Source organism: Chiloscyllium punctatum, chromosome 50, assembly GCF_047496795.1.
Source record: "Chiloscyllium punctatum isolate Juve2018m chromosome 50, sChiPun1.3, whole genome shotgun sequence".
In the NCBI taxonomy this organism is placed as follows: Eukaryota; Metazoa; Chordata; class Chondrichthyes; order Orectolobiformes; family Hemiscylliidae; genus Chiloscyllium; species Chiloscyllium punctatum.
Genome location: NC_092788.1, coordinates 19,731,844 through 19,751,507, shown reverse-complemented (window position 1 = coordinate 19,751,507; position 19,664 = coordinate 19,731,844). Strand labels below are relative to the sequence as shown.

Genomic DNA, 19,664 nt, shown 5'->3' with positions numbered 1-19,664 from the left:
ACATATACTGAGATTTCTATCTGAATGTCCACCTATAATAAATATCCTGTAATTCAAGTTTATAAAATCTGTCACTCTCAGTTCAAGTTAGAAACTCACATCATCCCCTCCTCGTGGCCCAGGATTACTGTACATATTACCCTTGAGGACAACAGCAGTCAACTCAGAGGGAAATCTGTGGGTTTCTAGGAGATTCCAACTGGAGATCTCATGTGACTGAACACAGCAGTTCTTTGACACATTGGAGAAAATGATCCAAGGGTCAGTGAGTTATGGGGAACAAGAATGACTTTCTTTTCTATCATTCCGTGCTGCCGCTCTGCCTCATCAATAAGACATGGGTGTGAAAGGCTAATGCCTAACGATGGGCAAGTTGTCTCCATCCTGACCAATGGGTAGGAAGATCCTCTCAATCACTCCAAAGCGTATCCCTAAAAAGATAGCAACTCTGCCTGCTTCCCACTGCCCAGTGCTCCCAATAAATGCTTGGAAGAATGAGAAGGGGGGATATCTCCGAGAAAAGGCATAACTGTAAAGGTCTAAGAGGATTATGAAAAGAGAGAGATGCACAGGAGAAGGGGGCAACAAGTTGCCAGATTGGGTGTAACTTGGGAAAATGGGAAGTTACTCATTTTGGAGGAGATAATAAAGAACAAAGTACTATTTAAATGGTGGAAACTGTAGAAAGCTGCACCACAAAGGGACCAGGGGTAATTGTTCAGGAAACACAGAAAGCTACCACACAGTTACACCAGGAAATCAGGAAGGGGAATCGAATGTTTTGTTTCAAAAGTTTTCAGTATTAGAGTTTGGAGTCTCTACCTGAGAGTAACGTGTGGCAGTGCTGGTGAGACCACCATATCTGCAGTAATGAGAGCAGTTTTGGTCCCTTTAGATAAGGAAATGTGTCACTTTATTGGAGGCATTTCAGGGAAGATTCAATGAGATGATCCCTGGTTTGGAGGGATTATCTTTTAAATAAAGGCTGAGAAGGTTGGGACTCTACTCACTGGATTTTGGAGAAAGAGAGGTGATCTCATTGAGACAGATGGGATTCTTAAGGGGTTTGACAGGACAAATACTGAGAGGATGTGTCTGAGGGTAAATACTGAGAGGGGGGTCTGAAACGAGATTCTGAGTCACGGAATCAAGGGTTCTGTTTTGGATTCAAGTTTAAGACAACAGAGACGCGGGTAAGGGGTTTCAGTAGCAATAGAGCTGGGGTGAGGTGGAGAAAAGCAACGTTTAAGAGATTGGATTTCCTGGTGTTGTGATTGTGTGGATGTCTGATCAGAAGGTCACCTTGGGGTCAGATATAACAGCAATATTGTGAAGAGTGTCGTTCTGCCTCAGAGAGTTCCCAGTGGGAGGGAGGGGCTAAGCAGAAAGGTAAAGGTAAGGCAATGGGTTTAACCATGACAATGTTTCATTGGAGGAAACTGCAGCTAATCGAGTAGTGGGAATGTGATAAGCAGTTTGATAACTGAGTAACAGTGCAGTAATGGAGAGGGATGATGGGGAGGGCGAGCTGGGCATCGTCCGTGTACATGTCAAACCTAACACAGTGTTTTTGGATGATATCACCTCCTGGCACTATGTACGTGAGATACAGGAGAGACCAAAGATAGATCGTTGAGGGACACCAAATGCAAGGAATTCAGAAAGGAAAGGGAGAGTGGAGATGGAGCAGGATTTTCCAACAACGGTGAGGTCAAATATTAGTTTTTCACAGAATGGGAGAGAAGGACATAACCAAAAAAGACCAACAGACAGAACAAGGAACAATATCTATGAATTGGCGAGGGGGGGTGATGAGGCGGCAGAGGAGGAAAGAGAGTTGGAAAGTGAGTTTAACGAAATTAGGGTAAAGGGTCAAGGTGAGCTCTGATAAGGCTTGACAAGAGACTGGAGAAAGATGTAGGTTTAGGACAAAAACCAGGAACACGACGTGAGGCAGTTTGGCTCAGTGGGCTAGTGGGAGGGAGAGAAACAGCAGATCGGATTATCTCAGTCTTAGTGATAGAGAAACTCCATGTGCTCCTCACTTGTTGTTGGAGGGGAGGATGGAGGAGACAGGATGATGGACAGTGTTTTACAAAGAAACAAAACCAGGGTTAGTGAAATTTAAAATAAGTGAACAAACCTGATGTATTTAGCTTTTATCCAGAATATTAAAACAAACGACTGAAGTCCTGATTCGAATCCCATCTTGGCAGACGGTGGAATCTGAATTCAAGAAAAAAAAAGAACGTATTAGGAATTTCATGATCTCCATGAAACCATTGTCAATGGCGAAAAAAAATCCTGCCAACCTGATAGCGGCCCAGCCAGCTACTCACTGTATTAATCACTGCAAAGTCTCAACACAGGAATGAAACTGGATGGACCAGTTGGCAACTAACAAGGCACCAGAAATTACAACCACAGAATCAGCCCTCTTGATGGTGCAACGTCCTCCTCACTAACATATGGTTTTTGGGACCAAAATGTGCAGAGCTGTCTCACAGACGGGTCAAGGAACAGCCTGACATAGTCATACACACAAAATCAACCCTTACAGACAATGACCAGACACCACCATCACCATCCCTAGATATCGAGAGTGTGGTGCTGGAAAAGCACAACAGGTCAGGCAGCATCCGAGGAGCAGGAGAATTGACGTTTCAAGACTAAGCCCTTCATCAGCCTGACCTGCTGTGCTTTTCCAGCACCAGACTCTTGACTCTGATCTCCACCATCTGCAGTCTTCACTTTCTCCTGAAATCTCTGGATATGTCCTGTCCCACCGGCAGGACAGACCAGGCAGATGTGGTGGCTCAGTGGTGTACAGACAGGGAGGATTTGCCCTGGGAGTACACAGCATTGGCTCCGGAGACCAGTAGGTCTCATGGCTCCTTCTGATTACCACGTACCGTCCTCCCTTGGCTGATGGATCAGTTCTCCTTCATTTTGAACAACACTTGGAGGAAGCACTGAGGAAGTAAAATGGTGTCAAATGTACTCTGGGTACAGGATTTCAATGTCCATGATCGAGACTTGCTCTGCAACAGAATTACTGACTGAGCTGACCAGGTCCTAAAGGATATAGCTGCCCAACTGAGTCTGCAGCGGGTGGTGAGGGAACCAACAAGAGTGTAAAACATACTTGATCTCATTGTTATGAATTGACCAGCGGCAGATCCATCTGGCCATGACAGTATCGGTACGAGCGAACATCACACATTCCTTTTGGAGACAAAGTCTTGCCTTAAAGTTAAGAAAAACCTCCATTGTATTGAGTGGCACTATCACCGTTCTAAATGGGACAGACTTCGAAGAGATGTAGGATCTCAAACTGGGTATCTCTGAGGCACTATGGGACATCAACAGCAGCAGAACTGTACTCCAGCACAATCTGTAATCTCATGGGTTTGTACATCCCGCTCTCACCCATCACAATGGACAGGAAAGGAGGGCATGCCATGAGCAGCACCAGGCAGACTTAAAAACGAAGTGCCAACCTGGTGAAGCTATAAAACAGAACTACCTGCATATCAAACAGCATCAGCAGCAAGCAACAGAGCTAAGTGATCCTACATCCAATGGAACAGATTGGAGCTCTGCAGTTCTGCCACACCCAGTAGTGAACGGTGATGGACAATTAGACAACTCACTGGAGGAAGCATCACAGAAATCCCCAACCTTACTGATGGAGGAGCATCACACACCATGCACCAGATAAGACAACAGCATTTGCAGCAATCTGCAGCCAGAAGTGCAAAGTGGGATGACCCATCTCAGCCTTCTCCAGTGGTTTCCAACATCACAGATGTGAGTTTGGAGCCAGTTCGATTCAGTTTGAATAATATCAAGAAATGGTTAAGTAGTGCAAAGGCTACATGCCCTGCAAATATTCTGGCAATAATACTGATATCTTGTGCTCCAGAACTTTCCACCCACCAAGCCAAGGACCGCTCCAGTACTGGCATCTACCGACAATGTGGAACATTGCCCAGGGATGTTCAACACAAAAACACAGGGCAATCCAACCCAGCCAATTTCCATCTATCAGTCCACACTCGACCAGCAGTAAAGTGATGGAAGATGTCATTGACAGGGCTACCAAGCAGTAGCTGCTCAGCAACAGCCAGCTGAGTGACACTCATTTTAGGCACCACCAGGGCCACTCAGCTCCCGATTGTGTTACTGCCCTGATTCACAACCTGACAACCAGGTGAATCACAGAGGTGAGGTGAGGTGAGGTGAGTGTGACAACTCAGTCCCACTCCAAGACCACTAATTCTAGCTGATTCCACCCTCATCTCAGCTCATGTACTGAAACTCTCATCCGTTGTGTGTTATCTCCAGACTTCATTTTCCAAACACACTCAGGGTCAGCTTCCCACATTCAACCTCCCTGTAATCTCAAGAAAGTCGAAATCTCTGCTTGTTGATTCATCAAAAGGCTCCTAATTAGAATCAACAGCATACAGCCATAGAGATGTACAGCAAGGAAACAGACCCTTCGGTCCAACCTGTCCATGCCGACCAGATACACCAACCCAATGTAGTCTTACCTGCCAGCACCTGGCCAATATCCTTCAATTTAAAATTTTCACACTTGATTTAATTCCTGGCTGTGATAATCCCTAGCTCCCGGCACCACACACACTTTGAGACCTCGACAACCCATTTTCTTCGAGACTCCCAACCATTTGTTAATTCATTAGTTCACCTGTGTGGCTGTTTCTACACTTGCTGAAGCAGCATGGTCTGAAATTCGCAGCCAAAACCTCACAGGTTTGCTTTCCATCTTTAAGACATCCCTCAAAACCTGCTTTTTGGTAACGCTTTTGGTCACCTGACCTAATATCTCCATCTCTGGCCTTATGGCTAAAGTTCTCAATAGTATTTTTGTGAAATTATAAGCATGATAATAGAAATACAAACAGTTGTTGATTTGGACATTATTTTCAAATCATCATCACTGTTGCTGAATGAATACTCTGTAATGTCTCTTATCCAACCACATTGTAGGAGCACCTTCACCACACAAACTGCTGCTGTACAAGGAAGTCAAACATCACCCTCTCCACAGGCAACAGGACTTTGACATTAATCACTGGTATCTGTGGAAGGAGAAACACAGTTAATGATTCAGGGAGTACAAAACGGATTACAGGGAATGAAAATGGTGCAGAATTTGATAGTTCGAAATGGAAGGAAAATACACTTGCTTGTTGGAAAAAAGAATTCTTGACTCAAAAATATTCAAGAAAAAAGTAATCTGATAATAGAGCAGTACATGGTCAGGGGCTGGACCGCAGAGAAAAACCCTTTGTCTATAAATTACTTTCGAGACTGACGAGGCTATATATTGACAAAGTGGTCATGAGGGAGCCCAGAGGTGAATCACAGCAGTATTGGATGCGATGATCCCAATGACTCTGCCCCCTACAAAGATGGCGGCTCCGCACGTGTCCAGTGAGTCATTGTCCCGAATAAAGATGGCGGCGCTCACTCAGACCTGTAGCCGCGCTGAGGCAATTCCCCATTTACTGCAAACACGGGACTGAGGCGTTCAAATTTATGTTTTCCGACGTGCACAATTTGTAAAACGTCTCCGCTCATAGCAACACAGTTTTTCTCCCGTTTCCCTGTTTATTTCTTTCCTTACCGTGTCCTTTCTCTCCATAACTTCCCGAATATTCATTACAGCGACTCTGCACCGCGCGCGAGGGTGATCACATGGTTTAGTTTAGCTCCGCCCTTCATTAACTTTGATTGAATGGAGGACCAACCTCCCCTAGGTCCTCCAGCCCCGCCCACCGTCCTTTCATTGGTCCGGTGTAGACATCAATCACCCGAGGGCCCTTTGTTAGATAGAGCATGCGCAGTGTATCCTACTTTTGCTGATGTGTTGGGTAAAGTGATGGGAGAGTTTACTGAGGGTAGGAATTCCTTTAGTGTGAGCTCTGCAGTAGATTTCCTTTATTCATGGAGGGACTTACCTTCCTACTCATGACTGTATAGCTGTGATTGATGAGTCAATGCCATCTGAATCAGTACATAAACACCCCATTTTCACAACATCTGAGACCTTTAGCACATTGTATCGCACTCTTCTGTGGAGACATGAAAAACCTGAAACGGAGCCTCAAGGAATCGGAGCAGGAGTAGGCAATTTATCTCTTTCAGCTTGTTGCCCCATTCTATCAGATCATGGCTAGGCCAACCCAGGCATCAACACCTCTTTTATGCTTGATCCGCATAGCCCTCAACTGCTCAATATTTCAAAAATCTATCTGCCCTCTTTTAAAATAATTTGAGATAGAATCATAGATTCCCTACTGTGTGGAAACAGGCCCTTCAGCCCAACAAGCCAGAACAACCCTCCGAAGAGTAACCCAACCATTCCCCTCCCACATTTAACTTTCACAAAAGTTCGGGCGAGAAAATTCTAGCCATTCAGTGAGAGAAAAAAACACTTACTTTTTCTAAAATCAATGATCCCTTCTGTGAAGTCCCCTGGTTTGAGACTTTACTGGTGCTAGAAGATCTAGTCAACATCCAGCCTGTCAAACTCCTCAGAATCTTGCTTCCATAAGATCACACCTGCTTATCTATTCTTGGTAGGTCAACCCTTTCATCGTCGAAGTAGCTAAGTGAATCTTTTTTGAATAGTCTCTGATGTTGGTTTATCCTTTATTAAATATGGGAGCTAACATTGTATACAGCACTGCAATTGAGGACTCAGCAACAACCAGTGTGGTTAACCAATCCTCAATCCATTCTAATACATTACCCTGATACCATGAGCTCCTAAATTGTGCAATTAACTTTTATGTAACACCTTATCATTTGCATTTTACAAATCCAAATACAGAACATCATTGGATTGCCCTTTATCAGCCCTGCTTGTTATCTCCTCAATGAATTGTCATAAGTTTGTCAAATATAGTTTCTCTTTCACAAAACCCAGTCTACCATGTTTATTGATAAGCTTTTCGAATTGTCCTGCAATTTCTTAATTTAATATTCGACTCTGTAGATTCTTTCAGTAGATTTGCTAAGCATGATTCCCCTCTCTTAAATCCATGTGGACTCTGTCCAATCCTGTCACTGTTCAGTAAGAAACTTGACTGTACTCCAATATAGTTAGTAAATGGATCTGTATTTATTTTTTAAAAATGATTACTTATAAATGCTGGACCCATGCAATATCAATGAATTAGTGACTCTGAATTTGGGTTATAATTTTTTTTTTGTTAATTCCTTTTCGTACTGTGTTATGCAGACAGCACCAAATGAGCACTCTTAATTGAGTAACTTTGAAAATAATATATTTTAAAAATGACATCCCAAAATGCTGCCTCATTATTGTGCAAGGAGGATTTTGCATTCAATAGTTTGCAGATAAAATTGAACAGATTTTTGCTGCAATTTGACCAGACTGCAGGTTACACTAAAGTGGCAACTCTGTTGTCAAATTCTTACTTGATGCTGCCCAAGGCGATACTGATGGGACTTCACTTTGCCATTCTGGGTCACCAGCTTTATTTCCAAGTTTAATCGTAAAATCATTCTAGAGCTTGTAATTTTAGACAACTTCTCTTTCATGTACATATGTAAATATCATATTGAAATGTTGCACTAAATGGTACCAAATCTGAAATTAGTCTCTAATCTGATAGGAACATGGTCTGACCCTTCTACATATGTATTGGCATAAGTCTATGCCAGTTATTTTTCTGAAGCCTGTGATGCCTGATGAAGGGCTTATGCCTGAAACATCAACTCTCCTGCTTCTCGGATGCTGCTTGACTTGCTGTGCTTTTCTAGCATGACACTTTTCGACTCTGATGTCCAGCTTCTTTGGTCGTCACTTTCTCCTTTGAGTAGATTAAACCAAGAATAATTTTTGTTGATCAAAGTGCGATAGGAACCAATTCATGAAATTCAGATATCTCACATTTACCTGAACTATGTGAAGGCTAAGACATTACTAAATTATTGTCAGTAATTGAAACTGTGCTGACAAACTTGTGCAGTATCAGTGCCTTACCTTTAGAGTGTTCCCAGATATCGCACAGCTGCAGTATTTTATTTTGCACTCAGCTGTATGTTGTCCTCACTTGTTTCTTTGTGAAAGATTACAAAATTAACTTGGATGAACGAACTTATGATTTCTTTAACCAATGTTGGGAGAAAAGAAAATGTCAGTATTTCAAGTGCTGATAAAGGAAAACAAACTGATAATCAGTAGAAAGGGTTTAAGATGGATATGGAACAAATGCTGGCAAATGGGACTAGATTAATTTTGGATATCTGGTCAGCATGGGCAAGTTGGACTGAAGGGTTTGATTTCGTGTTGTACAATTGTGACTTCATTCTCTCAATTATTCAAGAAGTTGAATAGTTCGAGGAGGAAAAGGAGAATTTATGCAGAGAATGCACTTGCAATGATGATTGAGGTATATCAAACTCACATTATTTCATGACCTTTTCCTCTAGGTTCTTCAATGAACAAACTTGTTTTGTTATCTGAATAACTATGTATCATGTGATTTGTTTCGCACCAAATATTTCATTAGGATCTAGTGAACTATTAAGAAGTGTTCATGTTTAAAATTTAGACAGCATGATTGTTAAGCAAGAACAGGATTTACTCCCACTGAATCATTGCTCTATAAAAGGTAACAAGCTTTTTATCTGTTCTGGGCACTGAATATATGGAAGACAATTCTGAATGAAAGAATCCTCGTTGGTAATGTTCTCACAATGTGGAGTAATTGCTTCTGGTCGCTCTTCAGGCTATAGAGGCTAGGAAAGAAATGAGTTGGCCAAAGTTAGCAACATCATTTGGATGGACTCTGCTCATTGGGGAAACTTGCAGGATCTGTAGAAGAAACACGTGTTTCAGAGTGTATGCAATAAACCTGAACATAGTTATTTTTTCACAGAGCTTGTGACCCGACTGGAGCAGCAATGAAGCTCGTATAGTTTTTTTTTAAATTTCCGAGCTTTCCAAATTATTGTTGGTAAATGCAGGTGACTTTATCAAAGCATATTTCACACGCCCCAGCTAGGAATTTGGTCCCAATTCTGTCAGTCCATCCATTCCTCTGGATAAGAGGTATTTTAAATGTGAGCACTCCATTTAACTATTTGAATTGAATACTTCAGTGGTTACATCCTCTTAGATTCTTAATTTCAAATTACTCAAATGTTATTTTTTGTCCCTCCTGAATTTGCCAAGCACTGGGCAGTTCTGGAATATTCCAAATATTTACAATAGATGCATTCACACTATTGAAGGCAACCTGGCAGATTTGAATACCATTCAGGTAGTCAACAACAATACATAAGTAACTTTATGAATTGCTTACTGTACGCCAACAACGCAAGCCAAGTATTAGTGAAACCACAGATTGTCTCCCATGGATTCCCAAATCTAAACAGTGCATTCCAAATATGCTCACTATCACCATCTGGGAGCAGTCTCCCAAAGTGCTCCCAGAATTTAGAAAGCACATACACTGCCCTCCAAAGCTAAATCTGCTGTCACAGGCTTCACTCTTATTGCATACAATGACATTTATTGTCCAGTTCTTTAACGTGAGAAATGATTTTACTAACAATTTATAAAATACTTTAAATCCTGAAGAAATGTGATGTCAGCCCTTTGTAGAAGTGAATGGAAAGTGTAATGTTTGCTTGACCTTTGGCTCTATGTATCAGACTGAACAGAACCTTTAACAAAATGTGGGATGTTTCCCACACACTTTGTTTTAAAAAGCAAAAATTATGCTCTGAGATTTAAATGTTCAGTTTTAATAAAAGTTCTTCCAAAAATTGAGAGTTTGACTTCAGCTCCTTTAAAGAGACATGCTCTCGGCCTTCAATTTTGTGACATGTGATCATTCTTTGGTAAAGATGGCTGTGTGTAACACTGCAGGATGTTGTACTGAAGTGCCTAATTGGGTGGAGGAGCTTTATTACTGGGGTAACTTGGCTAATTTTGAGATGGAATGTCACAGAGTTAAATCTTGTTTTTTAAATTGAGGCGTGCGTCTGTAACTCAAGTGTGGACACCACGCTCATGTTTACAATGAACCTTTCACTTTTGCAGATTAGTATTTTCCGATCTGTTTTGTAAATAAAGTTCACTATAGAAAGCACAGAGTTTGAGAACCGCAGGTCCAGCAGCATCTCTGAGGGGAAAAGAAACATTGTAAGTTCAAAGTCTCATGACCTTTTGTCCGTTCAGACAAAGAGTCAGTGAACTTGAAATGTAACATGTTTTTCTCTTCACTGATGCCCTCAGAACTGCTGCGTTTCTCCAGCACTTGGTTTCTGGGGTTCAGATCTCCAGCATCTGCAGTGTATTGTTTTGTTATAGATCCTATGATTTGACTTGGGGAGTGAGAGGCAGCAACTGTGATCAATGAGGATAAAACTCCCCAACTATGGAAAAAAACAGTTCTTTATACTTTGCAAAACACAACTGTAAATAAGAAATGCAGTTAAGCTAAATGCAAGAAGGCATACCACCTGCCTTGTCTCAAACTTGCTACTCATCTCTGAGAACGAATCTGTCAGAATTGTGTTTGCTCACTTCCTTTGAGATCACAGTTTTGAGTCACAGTTGCAGTTCCTGGGCCGGGCTTAGTTACCACATTGCAGTGGGGTGTGGAGCTTTGTGTCAGCCTGAAGTTTTTATTAAGAGCATCATTGCAGGTTGAAGTTGACGGTTTTGACTAATATTGCGTCATCAAACTTGGAGGAAATCCTTCTGAATGTATTGATTAACTGGACTGAGCCTGTTTACATGCAGTCCTGTTAGTAGTGCTGTCATATTCTAAGTTAAGAATCACACAACACCAGGTTATAGTCCAACAGATTTAATTGGAAGCACACTTGCTATCGGAGCGCCACTCTTTCATCAGGTGATTGTGGAGGGCACAATTCTAAGGCAGAATTTATAGCAAAAAAAATTTATAGTGTGATGTAACTGAAATTCTCCATTGAAAAATACCTTGATTGTCTGTTGAGTCTTTCATCTGTTCGAATACCATGATCGTTTCACTTCTTTCATGTGTAAATCACAAAACCGTTTTTTAAAAGTTGCATATGGGCGGCACGGTGGCACAGTGGTTAGCACTGCTGCCTCACAGCGCCGGAGACCCGGGTTCAATTCCCGCCTCAGGCGACTGACTGTGTGGAGTTTGCACGTTCTCCCCGTGTCTGCGTGGGTTTCCTCCGGGTGCTCCGGTTTCCTCCCACAGTCCAAAGATGTGCAGGTCAGGTGAATTGGCCATGCTAAATTGCCCGTAGTGTTAGGTAAGGGGTAGATGTAGATGTAGATGTAGGGGTATGGGTGGGTTACGCTTCGGCGGGGCGGTGTGGACTTGTTGGGCCGAAGGGCCTGTTTCCACACTGTAAGTAATCTAAGTAATCTAATCTAATCTAATTCCAGACAGGGGCCACCAAATCACTCATTGTATTAATCACTGCACAGTCTAACAAAGGAATGAAACATTACATCTACCAAAAACATTACATCTACCAAAAACATTACATCTACCAATGCACTGGAAAATACAACAACACAATCAGCCCTCTTGACCCTGCAACTTCTATCTCACTGTGGGCCAACAGCAGCAGCAGAACTGTACTCCAGCCCAATCTGAAATCTCATGGCCTGGTATGTCCCCCACTCAACCATTAACATCAAGTCAGGGGATCAACCCTAGTTCAATGGAGAGTTCCGCAGGGCATGCCAGGAGCAATACCAGGCATACCTAAAAATGTGGTGCCAACCTGGTGAAGCTACCCAACCTACATGCCAAACAGTGCAAGCAATACCAAATAGAACTATGTGATCCAACAACCAATTGTTCAGATCTGAGCTCTGCAGTTCTGCCACACCCAGTCAGGAATGGTGATGGACAATTAAACAACTCACTGCAGGAAGCATCACAGATATCCCCACCCTTACTGATGGAGCAGTCTCACACATCCATGCAACAGACAAGACAACAGCATTTGCAGCAATCTTCAGCCAGCAGTGTCAAGTGGATGAGCCTTCTACATTGGTCCCTGACATCACAGACGTGAATCAACTTGGTTGAAAACTTATTTCAAATCAGATCAAGAAATGGAGAAGCAGTATAAAGGCTGTCGGCCCTGCCAGCATTGTGGCAATAATACTGATGGCTGTGCTGCAGAAATTGCTGCCCACCAAGACAAGTCCAGCACTGGCACCTACTGACATTGTGGAATATTTCCCAGGGATGTTCAACACAAAAATGCAGGACAGAGCCAACCCAGCCAATTTCCCTCCATCAGTCGACATTCGCTTAGCAGTGAAGTGATGGAAGGTGTCATCAACAGTGCTGTCAAGCAGCTGCTCAGCAATAACCTTCTGTGACACCCAGTTTGGGTTCTGCCAGGGCCACTCAGATCCTGGTCTTGTTACAGACTTGATTCACAAACTGACAAACAGCTGAATTCCAGACCACTGTTTCGACTTCAGTGATATCACCTGACCTCACCACAGTCTCAGCTCATTTACTGAAACACTGATTCATTCATTTTGTTAACTCTAGATTTCATTACCTAAACCCACTCCTTGCCAGTATCCCACAATCACCTCCCTATAATCTCCAGAATATTGAAAACTCTACCGCCCAAGTACTCACTTGTACCAGAACTTGCTGATCCATCAAAAGGCTCCCATTTATAAGCAACAGCAGTCTACTTTCACACCCTTGGTTTAATTCCTGGCTGTAATCATTCCTATCTTCCTGCACCACACACCCTTTCAAATCTCAATAACTCATTTTAGTTCAGACTCCCAATGACGTGTTTATTTTTGAGTTCAGCTGTGAGACTGTATAGATTCTATAGATTCCAAGGCAACACCGTCTGGAATTCCCACCCTAACCCTCTAAGATCTGCTTTCTTTCTTTAAGTCGTTCCTGAAAAAATGTTTATTTCGCAAAAGTTTTGGTCACCGGACATAATATTCTCCATCTGTGGCCTTATGTCAAAAATTCAATATTTTTGTGAAATTAAAACGTGTTGATTTGTACAGATATCTTTAACTCTGCACTATCTCTGAGTAAATAATCTGTAATGTGTCCTACCCAACCACGTTGTGGGAGCACCTTCACCATACCAACTGCAGCAGTACAAGGAAGTCAAACATCACCTTCTCAACAGGAAACAGAGCTTTGGCCTTGATCACTGGTATCTGTGGAAGGAGAAATACACATCATGTTTCAGGGAGCGCAATATGATTTACAGGGAATGAAAATGGTGCAGAATTTGACTGTCAGAAATGGAAGGAAAATCCACTCATTTATTGGAAATAAGAACTCTTGACTGTCAAAGATATTGTGGAAAAAATAACCTGATAATGGAGCATATGGTCAGGAGCCAGGCAGCAGGGGACAATCCATTTACAAAGAGGTCTGTGATCGTAACAGTAAAATACTACACAGAACAAAAATACACACGAGAGACTGAGGAAGCTAGATAACAAACAAATGGACATCAAGGAGCCCAGAGATGAATCAGAGCAATGTTCACTTTTATGATCCCACAGTCAGAGGTGTCTAGCACAGAAACAGACTCTTCGGTCCAACCTATCCATGCCAACCAGATATTCTAACCTAATCTATTCTCATTTGCCAGCACTTGGCCAACATCCCTGTGAAACCTTCCTATTCAAATGCCTTTGAAATGTGACAATTTTAGTTGTCCTTCAGGCTCCTTTTGAATTCCCCCCTCACCTCACCCTAAACCTATATCCTCTAGTTCTGGGCTCCACCAACCCTTGTCTATTTATGCTATCCATGTCCCTCACGACTTTATAAACCTCTATAACATCACACCTCAGCCTATGACACTCCAGGGAAAATGACCCCAGTCTATTATGCCTCTCCTTGCAGCTCAAATCCTCCAACCCTGGTAACATCCTTGAAAATCAATTCTCAAACCTTTCAAGTTTCGGTGCCTCCTTCTGAAAGGAGGGAGACCAGAACTGCACAAAATATTCCAAAAGTGACCTAACCAATGTCCTGTCCATCTCCTCTACTCAATGCTCTGACCAATAAAGGGAAACATACCAAATGCCTTCTTCACTGTCCTATCTACCTGCGACGCTTTCAAGGAACTATGAACCTGCATTCCAAGGTCTCTTTGTTCAGCAAGATTCTCCAAGATCTTACAATTTAGTGTGTGAGTCCTGCTCTGATTTGCTTTTCTAAAATGCAGCACCTCACATTTATCTAAATTAAACCCTATCTGCCACTCCCCAGCCCATTGATCCATCCGATCAATATCCCATTGTACCCTGAGACAACCTTTATCACTGTCCACAATACCAATAATTTTGGTTTCACCTGCAAACTTACTAACTGTACCACCTCTATTCACATCCAAATCATTTAAATGAATGACAAAACAAATCGAGAAAAAAAAAAATCCATTTCTCTGGGTGTGAATATGCTCTGTGTAAATCCTGCCCTATGACTGTCTACCAGAGAAGGCTGCACATGCCTCCCACTGAACTTTGCCCCCTACAAAGCTGGCGGCTGCACGTGCCCAGTGAATTGTTGCCCCGAATAAAGATGGTGTTGCTTACTCTAGTCAATCGCGAGAGGAGGCATTTTCCCGTGTACTACAAAAACGGGACTCTAAGTTTCAAATTTGTATTTTCCGATGTGCACCAAATGACTATGAACCCTCTCAACCCATACCAACACCATTTCCCTCCCGCTTGCTGCTGTTTATTTCTATCTTTACCAACAGCTCTCTGTCCACACATCCCGAACCGACCGCGAGGATGATCACGTGGTATAGTCTACTCCCGCCCCTCATTCATCCTGATTGATCGGAGGACCAACTGCCTCGCCAGGTCCTCCAGCGCCGTCCCTGCCTTTCCATTGGTCCGCCTCTGACATCAATCACCCGGGACCCATTGTTGGCTGGAGCACACGGATTGCGTCGTGGCTTTTGTTGCTGTTCATGAGTTACAAGAGTTAAAAATGACACAACAGCATCTCAAAACCACCTGATGAAGCAGAAAAACTAGTGCTTCCAAATAACCGTGTTGACCAATAATCTGGTGTTCTGTGAATTTTACTTTTGTCCATCCCAATCCAACACCAACACCTCCAAGTCACGAATGAGGGAGGGATGTATAACAGAAGAACTAGGAACAGTAGAAGGCCATCCTGCCCTTCGAGCCTGCTCTTCGAGCCTGCTCTGCCATTCAATAAGATCACGGCTGATCATTTCGTGGACACAGAACCATTTACCCACGTTCTCACCGTGTCCATTAATTAATTAAGTTTCAATAAATCTAACCTAGCTTTAAAAACATTTACTGAACTAGCACCAACTACTTCCCTGGGCAATGAATTCCATCGAGGTCAAGAAGTTCCTGCTCAATTCAGTCTTAAATTTGCTGCCTCTAATCTTGCGGTGATGCTGTCTTGTCCTTGCTTCACCTGCCAGTGGAAACATCTCTCTATTTCTATTTTATCCATTCCATTCATTATTTTATATCTTTTATATCTTTCCATTCTTCTGAATTCCAATCAATATAATCCCAATCTACTCAGTCTCTCTTAAGCCAAACCCCTCAACTCCGGGATCAACCTCGTTAACCTCCTCTGCACCCCCTCTCGTGCCAGTACATCCTTTCTCAAGTAAGAAGACAAAAACTACATGCAGTACTCCAGGGGTGGCCTCACCAGCACTCAAATACAGCTGGAACATAACCTCTGCCTTTAAACACATTCCTTTCAGCAACGAAGGACAAAATTCCATTTGCTTTCTGAACTGATTGTTGTACCTGGTGACCAACCTTCATGCAGAAGGATGCTCAGGTCACTCTGCAGAGCAAATGATGCAACTTTTTAACATTCAAGTGATTTTATTTTTAAATGTTACTACAACCAAAGAGTATAAACTTTATACTTACAAACATTCTATTTAATTTGACAGACCATTACCCACTCACTCAATGTATCTATGTTGCTCTGCAAAGTTTCACAGTCCTCCGCTCACTTTGTCCTGCTAATCATCTTAGTATCACATGCAAACTTTGACACCCTACATGTAGTTCCAACTCCAAATCATCTGTATCAGTTGTAAATAATTGCAGTCCCAACACTGATCCCTGAGGCACACGACTTGTCAATGATTGTCAGCAAGAATAATACTCATTTGTCCCCAACAGTTTGCTTCCTATTAGTTTACCAATCTTCTATCCATGCTAATACTCTACCGCTAACGCCATGCACCCTTATATTGTGCAACAGCCTCTTGCACAGCACCTTGTTGATGGTCTTTTGGAAATCCAGGTACACTACATCCACTGGGTCTCTGTTGTCCACCTTGCTTGAAATGTCTTCATAGAATTCCAAAAGATTGGTCAAGCATGACCTGCCCTTCATGAACCCATACTGCATCTGTACAATGGACAATTTCTATCGAGATTCCCTGTTATTTCTTCCTTGATAATAGACCCAAGCATCTTTCCCACTACAGAGAATAAACTAACTGGTATATAATTCCCCACTTTTTGTCCACCTCCTTTTTAAAACAGTGGTATCACTTTTGCTGTTTTCCAATCTGCTGGGACTGCCACAGAGTCCAGTGAATTTTAGAAAATTACTGCCAGTGCATTTGCTATTTTTCCTGGCATCTCTTTTCGTACCCTGGGAGGCATTCCATCAAGGTCAGAAGACTTTTCTATCATTAGCTCAATTACCTCCAAACAGTCTAAAGCTAGCTGTTCCGTAATAATGATAGTTTCCAAATCCTCACCTACCTTTGTCTCTTTGCTAGTTACCGGAAAGATATTAGTATCCTCCACTGTGATATCCCATAACTAAATGCTTCTCATTTTCCAAAGGACCAACATTTACTTTAGCCATTCTTTTCTCATTATATATATTTATATAAACATTTGCTCTCTGTCTTTATAGTCTGTGCTAGTTTATTTTTCTCATATTCTATATTACTTTTCTTTATAGCTCTTTTGTGGCTTTCAGTTGACCTTTAACGTTTTCCCAGTTCTAGTTTCACGCTGTTTTTGACCACTTTGTACACGTTCTCTTTCAATTTGATTTTCCAGAATAGCAACTGAATTCTCCAAGCATCTCACACACTCTTTCTTCTTGCGACGGCACTCTCGAGCTGCTTCCCTGTTTTTCATGAGGCAGATTTCACATTTATGAGTGGTTTCTTCAGCATTCTGGGACTGGCTTTGCAGGACTGGTGAAGATGCTATAACCATTCCCTGGCCAGCAGTGGAGTTAGGAGTTGTACGGATCTTATAGGTTTGGACATCTTCAGCAGCACCTCGTACAAGCACTTGGCTGCCTGGCACAGAAGGGCTTATGCCCGAAACGTCGATTCTCCTATTCCTTGGATGCTGCCTGATTCCTGAAGAAGGGCTTATGCCCGAAACGTCGATTCTCCTGTTCCTTGGATGCTAACTGACCTGCTGCGCTTTTCCAGCAACACATTTTCAACAAAGATTTGCTGTCCATCAGGGCTCTGTGCATACTGTACAATGGCTGCTCAAACCTTGGCTGTAGCTGCGTTGGTCATTGTTAGTGTCTGGAGTCCTTGCACTCCATCTGAACCATTGTTGGCCAGCTGAATTGCTCCCCCGCTGTGTGATAGCAATGTATTGTCTGCTGATAGTCTGATAGATGGGTGTCTGCATCGTCATTGTAGTAACAGTTGAGACAGACTCTTCTTCTGATTTTTCCTCATCAATTTCTTGGCACACCAGGGGATCAGAAGAAAGTTCATTCAGGATTTTCCTGAATGAAGGCCATCTCGATAGGGTCTCTCTACATTTCTGAGAGTCAGTCATGCTATCCACAGATTCCTTGGAGTCCTCACATTCAGATATAGTAGAGATCTGGACAGTCTGAACTGGAGGGGACTGTATGACTGAGGACTGAGCTGCTTGGATAACTCCTTGCACTTGAAGAGTCTGCCCATTCGGCAAATGCACTGAAGTTACTGCTGGACTTGTCGTTGATTGGATCCCAGGCATGGTTACCTGCGTGGTCATGTTATATATTAATTATCCAGATGAAGGGACTGGGGGCATTCTAGCGAAGTTTGCAAATGATACAAAGTTAGGTGGACAGGCAGGTAGTACTGAGGAAGTGGGGAGGCTGCAGAATGATCTAGACAGTTTGGGAGAGTGGTCCAGGAAATGGCTGATGAAATTCAACGTGAACAAATGCGAGGTCTTGCACTTTGGAAAAAAGAATACAAGCATGGACTACCTTGTAAATGGTGAGAAAATTCATAAAGCCAAAGTACAAAGGGATCTGGGAGTGCTAGTCGAGGATTCTCTAAAGGTAAACATGCAGGTTGAGTCCATGATTAAGAAAGCAAATGCAATGTTGTCATTTATCTCAAGAGGGTTGGAATATAAAAGCAGCGATGCGCTACTGAGATTTTACAAAGCTCTGGTTAGGCCCCATTTGGCGTACTGTGTCCAGTTTTGGTCCCCATACCTCAGGAAGGACATACTGGCACTGGAGCGTGTCCAGCGGAGATTCACATGGATGATCCCTGGAATAGGAGGTCTAACATACGAGGATAGGCTGAGGATCCTGGGATTGTATTCATTGGAGTTTAGAAGGTTAAGGGGAGATCTAATAGAAACTTACAAGATAATACATGTTTTGGAAAGGGTGGATGCTAGGAAATTGTTTCCGTTAGGTGAGGAGATTAGGACGTGTGGGCACAGCCTTAGAATTAGAGGAAGTAAATTCAGAACAGTAATGCGGAGACATTTCTTCAGCCAGAGAGTTGTGGGCCTGTGGAATTCATTGCCATGGAGTGCAGTGGAGGCTGGGACGCTAAATGTCTTCATGGCAGAGATTGATATATTCTTGATGTCACAAGGAATTAAGGGCTACGGGGAGAATGCGGGTGAGTGGAGTTGAAATGCCCATCAGCCATGATTAAATAGCGGAGTGGACTCGATGGGCCAAATGGCCTTACTTCCACTCCTATGTCTTTTGTTCTTAGGGTCTAATTTGATCACTTTCCTTAGATACCCATTGCCGAGAATACCTTTTCAGACAGTCCTTCCTTTTCACTGGAATATATCTTTGCTGAGCACTTTGTAAAATGTCTTTGAAAATCTTCCACTGCTGATCATCTTCCCACCATAAAATTTTTGTTTACAGTCTACGTTATCCAGATTCTCTCTCATTCTATTGTAGTTCCCAGTGTTCAAGCACAGGACCCAGTTATTAGATTTTATCTTCACACTCTCTAATTCAACCATACGGTGATCGCTTCTTTCCAGGGGATCCCTAACTCTGAAGTCATTAATTATTCTTGCCTCATTGCACAGGGCCAGATCTTGGATAGCTTGCTCCCTTGTCAGTTCCATTTCATACTGTTCAAAAAACTATCATGAATACACTTAGTGAACTCCTCAAGGCTACCTTGACTGAGCTGGTTTGACCAATCTACATATAGATTAAAATCATCGACGATAATAGCTGTACCATTTGTACAGGCATTAGTTATTTATTTGTTTATTGCCCATGCCAATGTGATGTAGTTATTTGGTGGCCTATACATTGCGCCTATCAGTGATTTTCTTGTTAGAATTTTGACTG

General features: G+C 42.5%; 1 long non-coding RNA gene and 1 pseudogene across 2 annotated transcripts in view; both read right to left on the bottom strand.

The window, feature by feature from the left end:
• LOC140470087 (uncharacterized) overlaps positions 1–5,662 on the bottom strand; it is a 34,574-nt gene extending 28,912 nt beyond the window's left edge. For both annotated transcript variants that reach the window (XR_011956360.1, XR_011956361.1), the window contains exons 1-2: positions 4,930–5,662; positions 2,144–2,226 (exon numbers count right to left, since the gene is read on the bottom strand). This is a non-coding gene — a long non-coding RNA (uncharacterized lncRNA). The remainder of the gene's footprint in view (positions 1–2,143; positions 2,227–4,929) is intronic.
• Positions 5,663–14,868: 9,206 nt separating this feature from the next.
• On the bottom strand, positions 14,869–18,070 carry LOC140470028 (cyclic AMP-responsive element-binding protein 1 pseudogene; annotated as a pseudogene).
• Between the last annotated feature and the right edge of the window lie 1,594 nt (positions 18,071–19,664).